At 33.2% G+C, this 14,814-nt stretch overlaps 1 protein-coding gene across 3 annotated transcripts in view; it reads right to left on the bottom strand.

The window, feature by feature from the left end:
- The window catches only part of COL8A1 (collagen type VIII alpha 1 chain), a 214,030-nt gene that overhangs the window by 67,069 nt on the left and 132,147 nt on the right, over positions 1 to 14,814 (bottom strand). For all 3 annotated transcript variants that reach the window (XM_074301000.1, XM_074301001.1, XM_074300999.1), the window contains exon 2: positions 11,034 to 11,156. The gene's annotated coding sequence lies outside the window, so the exon portion shown is untranslated. The remainder of the gene's footprint in view (positions 1 to 11,033; positions 11,157 to 14,814) is intronic.

Here is a 14,814-nt window from a genome sequence, read left to right as displayed (position 1 = left end):
TAGTTAATCAGGCTGAAACTTAAACTTAAATCATATGAATTATTAAACAAAAATTAACAATTATATATTTTATGCAATTATCCTTTAGTAATTATATATATACTTTAAAATTCAATACCGTATTTTGAATGATTAGAAAACTGCCAAGTATTTCAAAGTTATGATATCATATCATTAGAGCTGGAAGAGATGTTAGAGATCTAATCCCTTTATTTTACAGAGAAAGGAACTAGAAAAAAGTTAGGGATTTGACAAAGCATAGACAGGTGACAGGTGGCTGGGCCACAATTTGAGCCAAGTTTACTTCCATTTTTCTAACATAAGAAATTCCTCCAAAAAACCTATGATATTTTAAACAATTGTATTAATTGCTATTGTAGTTGACATATATTAAATTTGGAATATTCTTGATCCCTTGCATGATACTTAGATATAAATACAAGAATATCTTTAAACATTAATAATTACTTTTAGGGTTGTTAGAGAACATTAGCTTTTGAATCAGATTACTCTGGGTTAGAATCCCAGAAGAATTATGTTGGACAAATTACATTGTATTTATGGGACTTGGTTTTTTTTTTTTAATTTGGAAAATTAGAAAGATTGGACTAAATGGGCTGTAAGATTAGAAATCCTAGAATCATTTGATTAAATATTATGAGAAAGGATGTTAGACCTGGAGTCAGAAAATCTATATTTTAATCTTGGTTCTTTTATTTGCAACCTCTGAGACCTTGCACAGATTACTTAAACTCTTTGGGTCTCAAATGCCTCATCTGTAAAAACAGGAAGTTGAACTAGATCATTTCTGAGGTCTCTCCTACCTCTAAATCGATGGTTTAAGCCCTAAAAGCTGTTTTTGAAAATCCGAAAACGATCTGGTCTATATTTTATTACTGTCATATTTTCAAATGGCCACTAGATGACAGCTATGTTCTATTTGACTTACAACCGCTTTTTTTTTTTTTTTTTTTTTTTTTTTTTTTTTTTTTTTTTTTTTTAAGACCATGGCAAAATCCAAACCAAATCTATTTCTTTCTATTTCAGCTGATTGACTAGCTGCATTGGTGTTGCTGATTCTTTCACATTGTTCCAACCTCAACTAAAAGAGGGAGGTAAAGTTCAGGGTAGCCCCTCGGTGCTGATCTCCTCTTCCCAGGAACACCAACTCTCTACTCCTTCAAAGATGGGAAGGCAAAGAGAGGTTCCAAGGGCTCTCTCCCTAATTCTCCTGTTATTTTCTCATCATTGGCATTTGCATTTTATGTCTTATTGACTTAGGAACTATCAGAGAAATTCACATAATTTTTGTATTTATTATCTTTTTGCCCCCTCCTAATTTACTGGGCAAATTAAAAAGGCATAAATGACTGTTAATTTGCCTGAGAGGTGTGTGTGTGTGTGTGTGTGTGTGTGTGTGTGTGTATTCACATAATACATTTATGTATATATATTTATATGTGTAAACATGTGTATATATATATATATATATATATACACACACACATACATAAATATAGCACAGGGAATATGAGAAAATGGCTTTAGTGAATTGGATGGATGGAATGTGTAACGTGGTCTTACTTCAAAGTAGTCATTTGGCAGGATATTTCATTAATTCCAAAAATATTGTCACTGTTCAAAACATTTTTGGAAGTCATAGTCAAAAGCAAACTTCAAATCTGGTGATTTCCAGTGGATGGGATGGGAACAAACCTCCTTCCTTCCTTTCTTCCTCCTTCCTTCCTTCCTTCCTTCCTTCTCTCCATCTATCTATCTATCTATCTATCTATCTATCTATCTATCTGTCTGTCTGTCTGTCTGTCTGTCTGTCTGTCTGTCTATCTATCTATCTATCTATCTATCTGTGTGTGTGTGTATATACACATGCTGGCAGCGCGAATTCAATTCAATTCCCCTCAATTTGTGGAAGAGAAAAGTGCAGCCAAGAAAATTTAAGTGGCTTATACAAAATCATATGGGTAATAAGCATCATAGGTGGGGTTTGAAATCAGTTCCCCTGACTCCTAGCTAATGATTATACAAGGCCTAAGGTGGCTAGGGAGTACTGTGGATAGAGTCTCAAGCCTCAAATCCAGCCTCTGATTCTCACTGGCTGTGTAATTCTGGGAAAGTCACTTGACTGTGCTTGACTCAGTTTCCTCATTTGTAAAATGAGCTAGAGGAGAAAATGGCAAGCCCCAGTATCTTTGCCAAGAAAACTCCAAGGGGGGCCGTGAAGGGTTGGACATCATTGAAATGACTGAATAACAACATATAGTGCATACTATGTGCCAGACACTATGCTAAGTGCTCTCCCAACATTATCTCATTTGCTCTTTATAACCTGGTGAAGTAAGTACAATTATTATCCTCATTTTGCAGTTGAGGAAATTGAGAAAGGTAGAGGTTAAGTGGATTGCTCAAGGTCACATAACTAGTAAGAGTCTGAGCTAGATTTAAATTCCGATTTTTCTAATTCCTGCAGCTTTATGCATTGCACCATCCAGTTGTCTCAATGGTATTTTTGCTTCTTTCCTCTTCATTGCTCCTCACATTTAATCAATTGCAAAGGTCTGTTCATTCTCCTTCCATAATCCCTTGCCTCAGTTTCCTCCTTTCATTCTCACAGGCCCCAAACTACACCAGATCCTTATTTTAGTCTAGAGTATTGCATAAACATCACAAGTAGTCTCACCTTTAGTCTTTTTCATAGGTTACTAAGATCAGAGATGTAAAACTAAAGAAGATCTTAGGTGACATTGGTGAGAATTTCTCCACATTTTACAGGTGAAAGACTAAGTCCTAAAGAGTTTAAGTTATTTTCCCAAATTTTCCTCAAATCACTCAAATTCTTAATTCCTAAATATCCCATACTATATACAACTCTCATGGGAATAGTTCTCTTTTTTCCCTCCCTCCCTCCCTCCTTTCCTTCCTTCCCTTTTCTTTCAAATTTAATAGTATCTTATTTTCCAAATACATGGAAAGATAATTTTAAACATTCACCTTTGCAAAATCTTGTGTTCCAAAATTTTCTCCCTCTCCCCACCTTCTCTTCCCCTAGACAGCAAGCAATCTGATAGAGGTTAAACATGTGCTATAAATATATTTGCATATTCATCATGCTGTGCAACAAAAATCAGATCAAAAGGGAAAGAATGAGAAAGAAAAAAACAAGAAAACAAACAACAACAACAAAAAGGTTAAAATACTATCCTTTGGTCTACATTCAGTCTCCATAATTCTCTCTGGATATGAATGGCACTTTCCATTACAAATTTATTGGAATGTGGCAGTATTTCTAATGAACGGATAAAATTAAATCACGCACTATTCAAAAACCATTTCTGTGGAAGAAAATTTGTTTTTTTTTTTTTTTTTTTTTCCTAAGGTTCAAGGCACTTTACAAATTATCTCAACCCTTCCCTTTTCAACTTATTACTCCCTGATCTCCTTCCCTTAGGAAGGAACCATTGAAGGAACCTCCTTGAAAGAAGGAACCATTTTGGTTTTTGCTTCTTATTTTAACCTCTAGCACACTGCCTGATACATTATAAATGTTTAATGTTTTTCTGATATTTTGCATTGAATGAGATATTTATTTTTAAATATTCAGACCATCAGAACAGATTCCTCTGTATACATTATTACTTAGAATCTTAGGACCGGGGACCTTCACCCCCTTGTCAACCTGTTGAAATCCTAATACCTTCTGCTCCATAAAGGATTTTGTTACCCTCTAAGGCAAAAGTAACCTCTCCTTTCTCAGATATTTGTTCCTTTCCTATGTGTTCATGTTTCATTTTATATTGAGATTATGTAGCTATTTTGATATCCTACAATTATAGATTGCAAGTTTTTAGAATGGTGGGACAATGCCCATTTATTTGTATATTTTCTTCCATCCTTTGTAAGGTGCTTTACTTCAAGGAAGATCTTGATAATTTTGAATTATTGAATTCAATCTATTCCCTAATGATGATTAGGACAAAGATGAAAATAATAAAAAATATCAATAACAAATAATTACTGAGAGGTTTATAAAACAGAACACTATTCTGTGAGGCAGTCTATTCCATTGTTAATTATTGGAAAATATTTAATTGTATCAAGCCAATATTTGCCTCTTTGTAATATCTGATCATTGATGCTGATCCTGGATCAGCAAAGAATATACTTAATCCCTCTTTTCTAGGAGACAGCTCTCCTGGTCTTCCCTTTAAGTCTAGGTAGCTAGGTGGTACAGTGGATAGAACACTAGGCCTAGAGTTAGGAAGACCAGAATTCAAGTCCAGTTTCAGGTTCTTGTTAGCTGTATGATTCTGGGCAAACTTAACAATTGTTAGCTTTAATTTCCTCAAATCTAAAGTGGGATTGATTTTAATACTTATCTGACAGGGTTAATCATGAGATCAAATGAGATGATATTTATAAAGTACTTGGCCCATAGCAAGCACTATATAAATACTTATTTCCCTTCGCTTCTTTTCCAGATGAAATCTTCCCAGTTCCATTAACTATTTATTTCTCATAGGAGACTATTTCCAGACCTCCCACCAGGGTAATCACTCTCCTTTGAGTACAGTATAGTTTACTGAAGCCTCTTCTAAAATGTATCAACCGGAGTGGAATTGAATTATGCAGTTGTGATCAGTCTAGTGCAGAGTACAGTGAGAGTACTTACTGCTTTCTTTGTTCCAGACATTAGGTTTATATTGATGTAACATTAAATTGCATTAGGGCTTTTTATTCTTTTTTCAAGTTATGGCTCTCTGTTGACTTATATTGAGTTTCCAGGCAGCTACGGCATCCTGGCCTTTTTCCTATGAGTTGTTACAAAGTCAAATCTCTTCCATTCTGTACCTGTGCAAATACTTTTTTAAACCCAAATGCCAAAATTTTTTTCCTATTTAATTTATTCCTGTTAAAACTGTTTGAGTGTTTTGTTCTATATTTTTGTCATGTGATGTAATACTTATCTCTTCCCTCCTTTGTGTAAATTAGGTATTTGTAAGTTATGCCTATCTCTATTCTTCCTCTTTTAATTCAAAATTTAATATAAATATACTATAAATAGAACATGGCTAACTACAGAGCCATATAGCATGCCACTAGAAACCTCTTTCTAAGATTACACATTCTTATCCTTTTTTAAAAATGTTTTAGATTCCTTTGATAGTCTAGTGAAATCTGTGGATTTCTTAGAACAATGCTTAAAAATGCACAGAATATCTAGAATAATAAAGGAACATAGTTCCATTGAAATATAGTTATCAAAATAAAAAAAAATTTTAAGAAAACCTTTAGTTACATGGACCCCAGATTAGAACCCCTGTTTCAGATTTATATCAGCTCCTAACAATTTGTGTAATTTTATGTGAATCACTCATTTTCTCTGTGCTTCAGTTTCTTCTGTTACAACATTGAGGCTTTAGACTACATGATCTCTATGTTTATCAGAATTTTATTGGTCAAATGTATTGGAATACTTACACAGTAAAAGGTAGATAAAATGTTATCTTTAAAACAGGTTTTATATATAGAGAGATCACAAAGTTAGAGCTTGTAAATGTAAGATAGAGGCAACATTTCAGTTAGTTTCATAAATGGAGACATCAGACTAATATTTCACTTCATTTTAACTGTGCTGTCTAAAGTGACTTTAGTGCCATGCTTTAAAACTCTCCCAACTTCCTCCCAGGTCTAAAAAAATTCTGTGCTTCATTCAAAGGTGACATTTTACCTATCCCAGGGAGTTAATATTATTGAAACCATTAACAAGCAGGTTCTATTTTTATTGAGACATAGGATCTGGTTTTGGGCAGAAGAAGCATGCTTTTATATTAGCATATTGATTGTCTTTTTGTTACAAATAGAATATTGAAATCTTCAACCTTGATCTCTCTGCTTGGCTTTATACAAAATAAGATTGCCTTTTTAAGAAAATCAAAGGAGTACATTTCTACCATGATTTTCTCCCATCTTTTTTAGGAAGGTTGAATTTCCTACATCTCTCTCACTATCTTGAACCAGACAAAGGAAAAAAAGATTGTCATAAAGGATATACTTAAAAATGTTTGCCTTCATTAGTTTCCAGGAGTGCAAACTTCAAACATAACTCTCAATAGGTTGCATTTTGGCTTTTTTGCTTAGGATCCCTGTGCATATATTCTCCCTAGTCTGATGTGGGATCCAAGTCTGTGTTTGAGCCCCAAACAGCATTATTTTCACATAGCATATTTATGTTATAGGTAACTGAAACCATCTTTTAGTTTTCTACATCTTATAAGCTTTGATGTCACATTGATTTCTGTCTAGATTCTCTTGAGAGGGATTTTAGTTATCCTGGGATTTCTAGAAGGAAGTGTCCAATAATGATCCATCTGGATCTTTTCCTCCAGACTTCTAGCCTTACAGTCTCCACAGCTGGAGCCACTTAATCCCCTACTTGCACAGCTCTGGGATAACTCCAGTTCCCCAGGCAGGGGAAATAGAAGGACATGTGGATCCATAGATTGGGTGGCTCAGAACCATCAGGTTTATAGTTGGTCTAGCTTGTTCTTCCTAGTTCTAGTAACTAGTCTTCTTTCCTGTTTCTTAAGCTTGAGTATCTGTGTTATTTCCCCCACCTTCTCCTAGAGACTGGAGCTCTGCCCTTGAACCCTAGTCCTTATGGCTGGGTCCTGGCTACCTGCTGCCAGACCTCCCTAAGGCCAAGCATCTGCCTGTTTGGACCTCAGCTTATTGCCTTTTGCCAAACTCCCTTGACACTCCACCCTCCTGTCTAGACTTCCTCCTATTGCCTGCTGCTAGGACCTTCCTGGATCACCTGCCTTGCCCCAGTGGGTCTGTCTAGTCTCTGGTTTCTGACCATCCCCCATCTGGTCTATCCTTCTGCCAACTAGGACCTAGCTAGTGACATATAAAATACGTACAACATTATATACCAAAGGCATTCTTTGCTCATATAGAAGATGTGTTCCTGTAAGTATGTATAAACAATCACGTTTTTATAAATCAATCTTCATGTCATATATTATTGAGCAGCTCATTGTTTAAAGGAATTTTATTCTGAATAATATTTTGTATAGTAAAACATTCTACTTTTGCAAAGCAACTAAACCTTCCATTTTATCTTGTTTATAATTCTGTTTTTTAAAAAAATATGAAGTGAGATAAACGTACTAAATATTTGTTTTAGATTCATTATGGCCATTTAATGGCTTGCTCATTAATAACTTTAATGGATAATATTGTGAAGTCAGGAAAAACATGTAGACATGAAGAATATTAATTGCTAGGTTTTTTTTTTCTCTAGAAAATATTTCCTCTAAGTTACTTTCTAAGGAAATAGTAGGTAAAAAGTTCAACTGAAAAGTGAGAAATTTGATGCAATGGGAGATTAAAAGTGGGGAGGAATGTCACAGGCTATAGTAGGGTCAGGGTGAATGTAAATCCTGTTAATTCACTGAGGCTAAATATTTCATTCTAGCTAGACAATACAATGATAGATTTAGAACTATAAGGGATCCTAAGGGCTACCCAGTCCTAGAAGCCCCTCTTTTTATTTCTATAGTTGAGGAAACCAAATTCTGGAGAGGCTAAATGACTTGCCTGGAATCACTCAGGTATCAGATAGAAGAACCACTATTGGAAGAACACCCAAGTCTGGCGCTTTTCACATGCTACCGTCACTAAAACATTGCCCTTGAACATTTTTAGATGGGCATATGAGAATCTGAGGCTAATAGATATATCTTTTGCTTCACATAGGGGACATTTAGATTTGGGATTTTAGGCAAGGAACAACCAAACCCTGCAATCATTCTTTGTCTGTCATTTGTCTTTTTGCCGATCATGATAATTCCCCAAAACTCACATCTCATTGTTTGGAGAGACAAGAATAGGATCTGGGACATTTGACTTTCAGCCTTATGTTTCACTAGAGTGTATACTCCAGACTATATTTTTAAAAAAATTCTTTGGTAAATCACAATTATCCATCCTTCCCAACCCCCTCCCCCAAATTAGTAAACGAAATTCTTCTCTGCCCACCCCATATTTATTTAGTAAAATGATAACTCTTAATGTTAATCCATCTTTTGGGTCATTGTATTGAGCACTGCTGTCATATGCAGTAGCAAAGCTCAGCATAAACTGAGGTTATACATCCCAAGTTACAGCGGTCAAATGTTGTACTTTATTGCTGTCATTTAGTAGAAAAAGTCCACATTCTTCAAAGCTCCAAATGGTTTCCAAAATGCATTGTGGTTTTCCCCACTCTGTTTATCTCCAACATACAGTACAACCACAAAAAAGGCTTTTCCATAGTGTGCCTGATTAATAAAACAGATATAGATCAATCCAGCAGGTTTTTCATGGGCATTTTTGGTCACAGATGTAGTTCATTAATCCCCAAGTGCAAGGTGCTACCTCTTTATTGTGAATCCAAGAGACATTCTGTTTGCAGAAAATGGAAATAGACAAAAGGATGATTGTTTGGAAGTTATTTTGAAAACTTGTTTATATGGTTTTTAGCTCATAAAATGAACCTATCCATAATTCTTTCTATAGATTATGATTCAGGAATTCAATTAATTTGTCAAGGGCTAAAAACAATTTGAAGATAATGCTTCCAGAATATTCCAAGGGGGAAAACAGTCCATACATTTGTAATGCAGATGTGTAATCTACATAGAGAATCAGTGACTACAATATATTTCCATTTCCTACTTCATATGTTATTTGAGGCTTTTCCTATTACAATATCCTAGTCTTGACATTTGTAGGTTTTTAATTTTTTTGATCAAAATTATTTTAAAATTATATTTGAACATTGAATGAGGTAAACACTATGTGGAATTAAAAGTAATAAGCCATTTCTTCCATGCAGTGTGCGCACATGCACACACACATATTCAAAAAAATTTCTTATTTTTTTCAATCAAAATTTCTATGCCTAAGAATGACTTTCAGCTGGTTATTTTTATTAGAAAACTATCATGTCCAATTCCTAAGCCTGACTGACGATAACTATTTTGAATATAATGTTTATTTTGGTTTGTTCCTATTGCTGTTGCTCATGATTAAATCATTTATTAACTACTCTGTAATTTTTATTGCCTTTATACCCCGGGACTCTTCCTAATAAATATATTTCATAAAAAAAAATAAGATGGATTTTTTTCTATCCCTATTACAATTTCACGAGTCTCCTCTCCTCTTTTCTCTTTTCCTTTCCTCTCCTTTTCTGTCACCTTCTAGGTTTTCACTATTTTAGTTGGCATTATTATTGTAGTTTTTTTTTTTAACTGCATGAACCCATTGGTGCCCTTGGCAGTAAGATTTGGTTACAGGAAATCCAGAAGCTGATCATGCCTTTAGTTTCAGCAATTATGTTTCTCTTTGGATTAAGTTCAGAACCAGTCAGAGATTGTGAATACAATTCTCATCTTGCCTCCTTCATCACCTATCTTGCAAACAAGTCCCAGCTATGAAGAAAGTAGGTTTTCTCTTCAAATATACTTAGGGGGTTGATAGTTACTTCTAAATGCTTTTATTTAGTTCTTTAATAAACTTTCTCCATAAATAATCAGTGCATCTATTTTTTAATAGTGTGAATTGAAATACCCTTAAGAGCAAAATTTCAGAGAACCCTGTTTTCCTTTTCTTCTCCCTCTCCTTTCCCCTTTCTTTCTCCCTCATTCTCCTCTCCCTTCACTTTCTCCCGTCCTTTTTCCCTCTTTCCTTCTCTCTCTCCTCTCTCCCCCTCCTTCATTTCCTTCCCTCCTTCCTTCCTTGTTTTTTTGTCTTTTTTTTTTTTAGAATGTATTTTTTTCATTTCATTTCTTTATGCCATGAGGATATGGCTGTGAAACAATAACTACATGGATAGTATGCTTATACTATATTTTTATACTATACTATATTTAAAAAAATCTATAGCCATATCTCTCACCATCCTAAATGCCCCAGAATTTTAGTTATTCATTTTTCACATGTGAAGTTCATGCTTTTCATTACCAAGTAAAATTAAGAAACTGTAAGAAGCCATTGTTTTATTACATATTAGGAAATAATGAGTGCTTCCAAAAGTCACACTTGAGACCAGACAATAGTCATAAGTATAAGATGACTATGGATACTATGAGATAATGTCTACTTGTCAGAAATGGAGGGTATAATCTTTTTCCATCAAAGTTCAAAAGTTAACGAGGTACTTTACATTTTTATTGCTTCTATTTAGAAATTGATCAAAGAATAAAAAGGGTACTGGTATGTAATTTTTTTTACTGAGAATATTTTCAATATCATGTGTGCATAATACTATATTTGTTGTATGATATGATATTTCAAAAACATTAGTTCCTCCTTAGGAAAAGTTTGTTGTATACTCCTGCACTCATTAAAAAAGAATAATTTCTTCATTAAAAAATCATTAAAAACAGAAATATCATCAGAAGAAAATCTTTGGTTCATATGACAATGAAAGAAAAGTATATATGGAAAATATTAGGAGATACATGATAATATTAATTTTTCTATTTATATAGGAATTATTTATTTTTAAAATCTACTGATCTTTTATTACTTGGAAACTCTATGTTTAATCATGAAAGAAGCACATGCTAAAGAAACCTCTCAGTAAAATCAAACTATCCACATATGGCAAACACTTGGGTACCTTAGCAGCTCATTTGGAACTGATTATATTTAAGATCCTATTTAACATGCTTGAGTTTAAAAATCAGTTTAGATCATATGTAACAGTCCATGTATCTTGCTATTTGAAACTCCTACACCAGGCATTAGCAATGTTCTATACCTTGAATTAGATGAGGAAGGAGGTGGGAACCAAGAAAAAATGAACAGGTTACATAGGGGTAAGCAACAGTGAGAGATTTTGTTTAGAACTCCCAATGAGGTACCACAGGGTAGCCAGAGTGGGTGAATAAACGAGACGTGAAGAATGGAAGAGCAGTGATAGTATCTGTCATGCTGAACCCTGGTTCTAGATATTATACACTTACATTTAGACTCTGGGAGAGGGAAGAATCACAGCCCAATGAAGTTGCTTTTGACTTATAGCAGGTCTGGTTTTGGTATCTGGTAACAGAAGGAATAGCTTCTCTTGTTTTGTTTCAAATCAGCCCCTGGGGATGGAAAAAAAAAACTATGTTATGAAATCTGCACAGTATGAGGATATTGGATTCTTATTAGAGTAAGTCTCTTTTTACTCCTGGAAAAATTCAAGTAATAAAGATAGTTGAAAAAAATCTATTTCATATTTAAGTGCTATAGAAAGCTCTGGGTGTATCTTTTCCCCTTATCTTTTCTCTTCTGGTACTTACAGAAGATAATGAAATTTTTCCTTGTTTCTGCATATGGGTTTTACATAGTTAAATCTAATAAGGCAAAAATGCTACAGCTAGTTCAGAATCCACTAATTTGAAGTTTGTGATAATTTACATAGAGGATCTAAATTGGTGTTTTGTTGCATTTTCTATGAAGGAATGGGTTTGCCATGTAGATTCATTCTGGAAACAATTTTGAAGTGGGGGAAATTTATATATTTGAGAGAATACAGTTTCTAGGATATCTTATATTCACAATACTATTTGCACACACTTGTGTAAGTTTTATTTCATCTTTTACTAAAACATGTAAAACAGTACCTCTATTTGATAATGCTTCAGTAAATTTTTTTTGTTTGTTTGTTCAATTAGGTGGCATAGTGGACAGGGCACTATAGACTTAGAGTCAGGAAAGACTCATTTGCTTGAGTTCAAATACGACTTCAGATACTTACTAGCTGTGTACCATGAGCAAGTCATTTAACCCTGTTTGCCTCAGTTTCTTTATCTATAGAATGAGTTGGAGAAGGAAATGGCAAACCACTCCAGTATTTTTGCCAAGAGGGAACGAGATGAGTCTGACTGAAAAATGACTGAACAACAACAAAAATTACTACTATATATTGAAAAGAAGTACATTTTTCATTTTCTCTAAATATGTGCATATACATATATTTCAGATTTTTCAGTAGCTTGTGGCATTTTTCCCTTTTGTGATGAAATTGCAAAGTTTTACGATATTTGCTTTCCAGTGAGGCAGATTATAGAATAATAATTTATAGTTCATAAATCCAGAGGCAGAATATACTTTAGAGGCTACAAATTGTAATTTCATTTTGCTAATGATGAAATCAAGTCTGAGAGTGGTTTAGATAATTTACCCAGTGTCAGCCACATAGTTAGTCTGTGTCTGAGGTGGGATTTGAACTTAGGTTTTTCTTTGAGCCAACTATAGGTCCAATTCCCCTGATTACTCAGAGAAATATAAAGCAAAGAAAGAGAACTATAGACCATTATAATGAATGAATCAATTGATTCAGAAATATTAAATAAAATCTTGGCAAAAAGATTACAGCAATTATTTTTTAAAAATCACGAATTGTATCCAAGTTGGATTTATACCAGGAATAGAAGGATGATTCTACATTAGGAAGATAATTGGTATAATTACACTAAAAACAAAAACATCCCCAAACCACATAATTATCTCAACAGTTATAGGGATAAAGTTCTTGACATTTATGCTAAACACTCTACAAAGTAAAGGCATAGATGAATCTTTTCTAATATGTTAAAAAGCATCTACCTTAAACTGAGAAGTAAGCATTATATGTAATAGGGAAAGATTTGAAATTTTCTCAATAAATATAGTAGTAACACAAGCCTACTCCCTTTTCCTGCTATTATTTGATAAAGCTTTAGAAATCTAGAATAGCAATGAGAAAGAAATTAAAGGCTTAAATAGAACCAAAAAGAAGACAAAAACTATTCCTATTTGCTGATGAAATAAGGATTTAATTAGAAAATCCTAGGAAATAAGCAAAGAAAGCAATTGAAATAATATTTTCAACGAAGTTGCAAATTACAAAACAAACCCACAAAAGTTAATAGCATTTCTATATGATTAAAAACCCGAGGCAATAATAAAAAGGCCATCAGAATAATTACAAAGTGCATAAAATATTTCAGAGTTAGTCTGCCAAAGCCCACTCAATACTTGTATAGACTGAATTATAAAATGATTTTTAAAGAAATAAAGACTAAAAAATAGGGGGAATATTCAGTGCTCAAGACTGTACTGCTCCAATAGAATAAAAATGACAACCATATAAATGCTAATTTACATATTTATTTATTTATCAGCTTACTAAAGGGGTATTTTACAGATCCAGATAAATAACTTGAAAAGTTGTTTGGAGGAAGAAAAGACCTACAGTATCAAGGAAAATAATGGGGAAAAGTGAGGAATGAAGCACTTGCATACCTCCAACTATATTATAATGCAGCAAAAATAAAAGCCATTTGGCACTTCAAAATAAAGAAGTAGATGAATAGAACAGACTGAATAAAATAGAAACAGAAATAATTGAACTTAGTATCTCAGTGCTTGATAAACACCAAAATATAAATTACCCAAGAAAGAGCTCCCCTTTTAATAAGGACTTCTGGGAAAAATAGAAAGCAGTCTTAAGGAAATTAGATTTAGACCACTATCTCATATCATATTCCCTTATTAATTCTAAATGGATATGTGACCTGAAAATTAAAGACCATACTATAAAACCTTAGAAGAGAGAGGCATTCTATACCTTCCACAACTATTGAGAGGGAATAAGATTTTTTAAAAAATGATTCAATAGATTTTTACTTACAGTTGTTTTTTGACCTAAATTTTCTCTGATAATACTCCCTTCCCCATTCCCAGAGTGAATTCTCAGGAAGTGAATTTTTGATGGAAAAATGGATAAAGGCAATAATGAAAGATAAAATTTAATTTTAATTATATGAAAGTGATTAACAAAATTATTATGTTAAAGAAAAGAATGGAAGCAGTCAATTGGGGAAAAAAACTTTGTGGCTGATAAATGTTTGATATATAATATATAGAAAACCAGCAAAAATCTAAAAAGATTCCAGACCATTCCCCCAACAGATATATGGTTAAAGGATATAAACAAAAAAATTATAAAAGAAGAGATCCAAACCATTAACAATCTTATGATAATATGCTTCAAATAATTATCAGAGAAATGCAAATCAAAACAAATATGAGATCTTAAATCACAACTAGAAAATTGGCAAAAGATAAACAATAATATGGGAAGAGTTGTGGAAAGACAAGCACACTAACAGATTTTTAACTGATTGTGAATTGGTATAACCATTCTGGAAAGCAATATGGAAAACAAAATGACTAAAATGTCTATAATCTCTGATCCAGAGTTTCAGCTGTTAGATATAAAATCCAAGGATATATAATTTGCCAAATGAAAGGCTCTATATACATCACAATATTTATAGTAGTACTTTTTGTGATAACAAATTAGAAACATGTAGATACCTATTGATTGGACAATGGCTAAGCATAATACAGTACATGAATGTAAAGGAATATTATTGTGCTGTAAGAAATAATAAGCAGGAATACAAAAAATGGAAAGATTTATGTGAATTGATACAAAGTGAATAAACAGAGCCAAGACAACAATATTCACAATTATTATAACAATAGGAAGGGAAAGAACAAGAACTGAAAGTTGCGAAATTATTGTAAAGAGTAGCTCACTGCAAAGAAGAAATATGTGTAACCACTTCTCCTCCTTCTTTACAGAAATCCACAGGTGTAGATTTGAACACCACATATAATATCAAATTTTTAAAAATAATGATTAGTTTTGTTGAATTTTTCTCTCTCCTTTTTAAATTTTTATTTGAAGAGATGGCTTTGGGGGCAGCT

Source organism: Sminthopsis crassicaudata, chromosome 3 (assembly GCF_048593235.1).
Source record: "Sminthopsis crassicaudata isolate SCR6 chromosome 3, ASM4859323v1, whole genome shotgun sequence".
Taxonomy (NCBI): domain Eukaryota; kingdom Metazoa; phylum Chordata; class Mammalia; order Dasyuromorphia; family Dasyuridae; genus Sminthopsis; species Sminthopsis crassicaudata.
The sequence above is the reverse complement of the archived record's forward strand: the minus strand, read 5'-3'. Positions and strand labels throughout refer to the sequence as shown.